The 5,535-nt window shown below is 38.3% G+C and overlaps 1 non-coding gene across 1 annotated transcript; it reads right to left on the bottom strand.

The window, feature by feature from the left end:
• Window positions 1–2,506: 2,506 nt before the first annotated feature.
• TRNAH-GUG (transfer RNA histidin (anticodon GUG)) lies at window positions 2,507–2,578 on the bottom strand. The gene has a single exon. It is a non-coding gene; the product is annotated as a tRNA-His (tRNA).
• Window positions 2,579–5,535: the final 2,957 nt, after the last annotated feature.

Here is a 5,535-nt window from a genome sequence, read left to right as displayed (position 1 = left end):
TTTATTTAAGAGCCATGAGGAAGGGACAGAGTTTTTTTTTCCCTTGTTTATGATCTCGCACGTAGGGGTGGCTTTGAATAAATTATATATAAAATTATGCATACATTTTTAAAAAATATAATGATAGGGGAGGTTCAGGATTGAATTTCAATAATGGATTAAAATGTACCAATATTAATATTTTTTACTCCAATTGTTGTCTAGCTTGTTTTGTAATTTTTTAATCTGGCCATAATTTATTATGGCCTCCTTAGTGCCCCTAGATAAAAATTTTTATTCTAGGAAAAACTAAAAATATTTTTCCTATGATACATATTCCCAAAAAAACCTTTAAATAAAATCTTATTACTATTAGCGACTTATTAGAAAATTACAGGAAATATTTTAAAATTTTCTTAGGAAAGTTAAATGGACCTTTTATTGTCTCTTCTAAGGAAATAAATAAAAATTAATAATCAATCTAATATATTATTATACTTATCAATAAATTTTTAATTAAATAAAATATCAAACACAAAATTGCAATGAAAATTGTTTCATGCTAAAAGTATTACAACATCAACTGTTAAATACTTATTCAAAAATTTTCTATACAGTTTTCTACCCCATCTTAGTACGAAAAATCTTACTTAGAAAATTATATGATTTTTAATAAAAAATTTCAATTAAAAAAATATTTAAAAAAACATGAGAGACTGATAGTTTATAGAAAATTATTTCTATAAAATTTATTTTTAATTTTTTCCAGAGGAAAAAGTTTTTTTATTTTATTTTATTTTATGATCTCGCACGTGCTAAATCGCACGTGCGAGATCATCTTCTCGCGAGGAAGGAGGAGATTATTTCTCCCCTGTTCTGGTTTTCCGTCGAGACGACGCGGAGGGAAGGGGGTTACGGCGCCGGGGAGGACCTATCGTCGGGGATGATGGCCACGACGGAGTCGGCGGCGACGGAGTCGGCGGTGATGGAAGCGGCGGCGACGGAAGCGGCGGTGACGGAAGCGGCGGTGACGGAAACAGAGGCGACGACGAGGAGAGAAAGAAATCGAACGGACGGACGGCCACAGAGGCGGCCGACGAGCAGCTGCGACGGCGGTATAGACGCCGGCGAACAGTTACGACGGCGGTAGAGGCGGCGACAACAACCGATGGGAGGGGTCGGCGGTGACGAGGGGGCAGGAAAATTTTTTCCCCCCCTCGCTCTCGCTCCCGCTCCCCTGCTCGCGATCTTGCCGATTCATACCGATCCGACTCATTTCGAGCCGGCTCGCGAGCCGACGAACCGAACCTAGCTTCGGTCGAACTCAGCTCGTTAAGGTAAACGAGCCGATTTCGGTGCTCAAACTTGGCTCGAGCTTGATACATGATGAATCGAACCGAGCCGGCTCGTTCGAAGCCACCCCTAGGCCTTCGAGATTCATGAAGTAGGGGAAGAAAAAAAAAACAGAATGCGAGGAAGGAGTATGACAGAAGACTCGTCGACGAGTACGTGCCTAGAGTTTGTGAAGAGTTTGAAGCTGACTGGTTGGCTCATCAAGGCAAATAGGAGTAGTTATTGACGGAAGAAACGAAGGCAAAAAGGAAGATTCTTGATATGTATTCTGAAGCACAAATTAGAGTATTTGAGGCAGCTATCGATCGAGTTTAAAGGAAGTCTTCAAAGCTGTTGTGAAATTAGAGGAGGAAAAAAGGAAAAAAATATGAGCGGATTTGAGTCATCAAGACGGGAGGCACAACACCCTCAATCCCATCTGACGGGAAGGCTTCACCATTTTCAAAACTGAGTGCAGCCATTTGTAATCGTCAGAACGAGTGCCGGGAGATCTTTTCTCTGCTTGAAAGGTTGGAGAATATGGGCAGTGGATGTGTTATTTTGATATTGTTTATATGAAAGCAGACACATACGAGAGAAGTACTAAGGAGCTGCGGTTCTCCGCCATGGGACCTCTAATCTGTTCGTTAAAATGCCAGTGAGAGGTCCAGTGGAGCAACTAAAGCTTCCTTCTGAGAAAAATGGCTGCCATGAGAGAACCAACAAAGAAATACAAGCTTATGAGAAAGCTATTGACTTAGCCAACGTTTCTTAACCAAAAGAGACGTTGTGAAACATTAACTTCACAAAGATATATCTCTTCCTTGATTCTGGGTAACTCCTTGATATTTCCTGTTATTCTGGTGAAGATTAAGCCTTCATATTTTCTCATGATCAATGATAATCACAGCAATGTTATTATACATTCTTATATTTAACACAATTTACATTGACAAAAACGCTTGCGCCGAATCGACAAATGCAAATCCTTCACTATCAAAGAGAAAGTGGAAATAAAAAGGAGAAATCAAAGCACCAAATGGGGAAATCGTACTCTATAAAATCATGGTGGAGGAGAGCTCTATAGAATGGCGTTGGACCGACGGGGTGAATGGAAGTCGAGCATGAATGAAGTCTGTTTAGCGCCTTCGAGTTTGACAAAACGATCCTGCGTTAAAAGACGACATTCATCAAATGTGGCTGCTGGGATTCGAGCCCAGGTCTCTACGGCCACAACGTAGAATTCTTACCACTAAACTACAGCCACTGGTTGAATTTTCAACCTCATTCTATATATTCTACATATTAATTACCTCAAGTTAAGCTTTAATTGGCTGATTGCGAGACAAGCAAGAAATAACGGCATAATGTTTGAATCAGTTCTATGATTTTTCAAATCAGTATTATCTTATAATGTAAGGATCATTAATTAAAAATTAGTATCTTCTCTGAGAATTTTACCTTCTTTAATAAACGATACGAAGGCATATGTTTTAAACGAGCAATAGACTGGCAACAGGCTCGAAGTATTTATTCGGAAAGGATGAATCCAAACTCCATTGTACAGAAGCTTGAGAAAGTCTGAAGCTTCATCCCTGACATGGGTTGCGGTCTGATATGTTGCTGTGCTCCTGTGGCTTCTCCTTTCTTCTTCTTCTTCTCCAGTAGGGATTCGCTGCATTTAACCGTGGTGATGTCCTCGCAAAAGCTACCTTGTTCTTTGAAAGCCAAAGATCTGGAAAGCTACCAGCAGAGCTTCCATGCTCTTTGCTGGCATCTAAAATTAGGGATCTTAGAGTAGAGTCTTCACTCATACAATTGGATGTTAGTGATAGTTAATTTGTGGGTATCATATTGGTGTTAAACAAAAAATGGACAAGAGTTAGATGAAGATTTTTCGTAACAAACCATTATTAAATTCATGTTGTAGGTTTAGTTATCGACTATGTCGTTTAATCATTTAGTTTTTTATATTACGTATTAAACACAAATGAGATTTGCTAAGCGAGGGTATAACCAATCTAGACCTGTGACATGAAAAAGAGTTTAGTTTAAACATAAGGTTAATTGTGTTCATTAAGTATATGAGTTCAAATATAAAGTTTGTTGGGTGTTCATATCGTTGATGTCATCTAATTTATTATAGGTCAAAACTTTAGTAGATTGTGATCAACTTGAATTATATAACGATATTACCGTCTTGGTATAGGTCTTATATCAAATAATAGCTATACAATATGTATTATTAATGGTATGTGCATCCACATTGAGCAAATTGAGGTAAATCATAGGACTAAAAACAAAAACATCGTTATTGTTGATTTTCAAGACTCCATGGATTACATCATGGAGAAAGAAGAAAAACACACGTTGGAGAGAAAAGGAGGAGGAAGAATGAGGTTATGGACTTAGTCCAAATCCTCCCCCTTAAGTTATATTTATAGATGATAAAATTATAATATTATAATAATACCCTTCACCCTAGTAAGAGTAAAACATAAACATAAAATATAAAATAATTACATCAATGACACCCTAATTACATCATATCTTCCAACACTCCCCCTCAAGCTCGGGGGCAATGGCAGTGATCTCAGTTTGAAACAAATAATACAGATGTAATAATAATCTCCACTATCACGGTGTCGTAAGGATAAGTACAATACCGAGTAGAAATGGGTGATAAAACATAAGTTGAAACCAATCTCAAATGATTTCAAACAAATATAGTGATAATAATCACTAAAAAGGGTAATGCTTGTCATTCACAAGATGATAATAAAAAACCCAAGGGAATCAATAAATAGTCTCAATGGACTTAAAAACATCGATATATATAAAAGACCAACCAAAGCAACGCTCCAAAAGGGTTGGCCAAAGGGGGTAAGTGAGAGTTAAATAAAGGATGGTAGGAAAAAGGCTGCCAAATAACAAAAGGGTAATGGGGAATCGATAGGAAGATAAGATGAAGAAGTCGGGATCACCATGTCCTTTAGTTTCCTAGATAATTCAAATCTCCATTGTATGAACCTATGTCGACAGCAGTCGGCAAACAATGAACCCAAGGCAACCAACTGAGGAGTCATTCTTCAATAATAATGTCTCAATCAAGGAGACACAATGGTAGCTACGACAATGGGCCAGTGCCCCAAATAACATGTACCAAATATATAGTTATATAGTAGTGGATAACTGGTAAATAGTGAAAGTCCTTAAGAGTAATAGGGACACATGAAATAACTTGCAACATGTCCATCCTTGAATAAGGAAGCAGTGCACCAAGTAATAAACTGGCGATAATCCAAGATAATAATCAAGCCAAAGTCAAGGATCCGAGTCAAGAGTGAGGCAAGTGATCGAGTCGAGCTGAGTCACGTACCGAGTCAGTAGACCAATCAGAATCTACCAGAAATTGAGACTTGGAATAATGGGCTCAGACTCGAAATAATGGACGGAGTCAAGACCGAGTTGAGTTCGAATCATGGGACCTAGTCAAGCCGAGTCAAGAATGAGTCAAACCAAGTTAAGATCTCGGGTTAAAGAACCGAGTTACACCTAGTCTAGATGAGTCCAAGATTGGTAGCAATAAAGAACTTGGAATGGGCAACCCAATCTGGACTTGCTAGATCTAGATGGTTTGAGTGAGGATATGCAATAACTCGAACAGCAGAACCAACAGTTATAATCAGCAACTCGGTAATATTTTCTTCGGATTAACAACAGTAAGTGATGATACAAAATCAAAATACCTTCCTTAAAGAAAACTTGGATCCATACGAAGAAGATATCTTTGGCTCAAAGATGCATCTTCAGCTCCCAGGATCAATCAGAGATGACAAGAAATATGGATCCCAGAGGCAACAGAGAGATTACCAGAGAAGTAACAGCCTGGAAAACAACAATGAGGGAAGATTATAGGAACAACAACAGAGACACCAGCTTGGCAATCTTTCAAAAATAAATCAATTGGAATCAATTGGACTCGCTAGATTGAGTTGATAATTGGCTCTGAGTCTCAGATAGGATGAAGCATAACAAGGCAAGTTACAACCAAGCGACATGAGATAATGCAACAGTGATCAAGGAGATTAACGACAACTTTGGACGGCAATCAAACAACAACACAACAACGATGAACTAGTAATCTTCTGGATGTTTATTCTGAAATCAGTAACTTAATACAACTGCTAGACTGCCATGCAAGATGACAAAAAAACCAGCGGA

Source organism: Aristolochia californica, unplaced genomic scaffold, assembly GCF_029961685.1.
Source record: "Aristolochia californica isolate CCGP_79_NKW_82.1479 unplaced genomic scaffold, dmAriCali1.0.hap1 SCAF_5, whole genome shotgun sequence".
NCBI classification, from domain to species: Eukaryota; Viridiplantae; Streptophyta; class Magnoliopsida; order Piperales; family Aristolochiaceae; genus Aristolochia; species Aristolochia californica.
This window is presented reverse-complemented; position numbering and strand designations above follow the sequence as displayed.